Below are 2,060 nucleotides of genomic sequence, written 5' to 3'. Positions count from 1 at the left end.
AACCAACAAAAAACTTGAATATATCAGAACAGAATCAGAACAGAATCAGAACAGAACAGAATCAGAACAAAAGCCAACATATTTGTTCAGATGGGAGAAGAAACAAAATATCTAGAAAATATGAAGGCATAAAAAAAAACGAAAGTTTAAAAAACATCGGAGGAATGTGGATATTTCCATTGGAATATGCTGCAAGTGGATGACACTCAAAAAAGTCAAGAAAATCCTGCGTTTGTCCTCAAGACTACAAAAGTGCTAGAACATCAAACAATACATTCGAACAGTTTTCGAAGGAAATGCAAAAAGCAAATGAGAAAAGGTGGATGTGTTCGAACAGCAACCAGAAAGAAAAAAATGATGAATGCAAAGAAGTAGAAAATATAATAAAAACGCTGGAAGAACTACAAAAATCTATTGAATTTATTTCTAACAAGTACGAGGAAGTTGAAAATATGAATATATGGTTTTACTTTGGGAGGAATGAGCACAGAAAGAATACAACAGATTCGTGGAAAATAAATAGTGAAAAAAGAAATAAAAAAGATTTGATACGAATCAACTGAAAAATATTACAGATATAACATCAACAACGAAAAACTAAAGAAAACTTATGAACTCATTGGTTTACCTAGGCAAGAAAAACTGATTGGACATAGTTCATACATGACAATTTTCAAAAACTTCAATTGAATCAGAGAAAGTTCAAATTACCTATAAACAGTTGGATAACAAAAACATCGAGTAAACGAAATTGAAAGCTGTCATAGATGCGAAAGAAATAAGAAAAATTTTATTCTGCTCAAATTTTTCATAGAACAAACGGCAGTCTTCCAAGTTACTAAAAAATCAGAAAAACAGTTCGTAAAAATCATGAATATAAGAGTTACCAATAAATAACAAAGTCTGGTGCTTCAAGGCACGATTTTAGGACCTGTCCTTTTCTTGATTTACATTAATGATTTACTAAATACAAATCTTGATGGTGATCTATATTCATATGCAGATGACACTGTATATGTAGTGGATGGAGATAACTGGGATGAGAACATATCGAAGGCTGAAGTTGGCATGTCAATTTTGAAACATAACTTGAGTTATGACTTGCTCACACTCAATATCACGAAAACTAAATTCATGACATTTTCATGTAGTGACAAATATCAACCAAAATTTGATGAAAAAAAATTCATAGTTGAAATGTATACAGAAACATTTTCAAAATGCAATTGCACTCATAGATTAAACAGAACCCCAGAAATAAAATATAGGAATTTACATAAATTTTTTGCCTGTAGGGAAAAACATTCACTTGAGTTAAGAAAAAAATTAAGAAAATGTCTTTATAGGTTCAGACTTTTGAGAAATATATTCGAAGTGAAAACACTATTGATGTTTCATCATGTATTATTTTCCAATTTAGACCTACGGTATCACAGCCTGGGGTGGTGCATAGGAAAATTCATTAAAATAGTCAAGTCTATTCATAAATATGTAATAAAAATTATTTTCAAAGAACTTTTCAGATTTCCATCGAAAGTTTATTCAGAAAATATTTCATTTTAAATCTCAGACAAACATTTTACAAAATCAGTATCATGTATATATAAAAAAAAAACATTTGCAAATACTGACATAATAGATACATAATATGATACAAGATCAAAGACCAATAAATTGCTAAGCTTAGTCTACATTTAATGCAACAACACTGCATATGTATTGGTGTAGAATTTAGAATATAATTTCACGAGAAATTAAAAAGTTGAGACAACAGTATTAAAAAAAACATTACACAATTGGATATTAGATAGTAGTGAAAACATTTGAAAACGTTCTCACATTGAAATAGTTCAGTTCAACAGATAATTTATTTCATCCTCATTCCTAATGAAATACTATTATTAATACATTTCTTCATTTTAGTTTATTGTTTCATGAAACATATCTATCAAACAGTTAACATAATTTTTATATTTCAACTAATCCAGTCAAACACAAGTGTTTACACTTAGCAGACAGACTGTGTTGAAATATTATGCATGTAGGTACTAACAATTTTT

Source organism: Leptinotarsa decemlineata, unplaced genomic scaffold, assembly GCF_025532065.1.
Source record: "Leptinotarsa decemlineata unplaced genomic scaffold, Ldec_3_MD MMD2_tig00003736_RagTag_RagTag, whole genome shotgun sequence".
NCBI classification, from domain to species: domain Eukaryota; kingdom Metazoa; phylum Arthropoda; class Insecta; order Coleoptera; family Chrysomelidae; genus Leptinotarsa; species Leptinotarsa decemlineata.
This window is presented reverse-complemented; position numbering follows the sequence as displayed.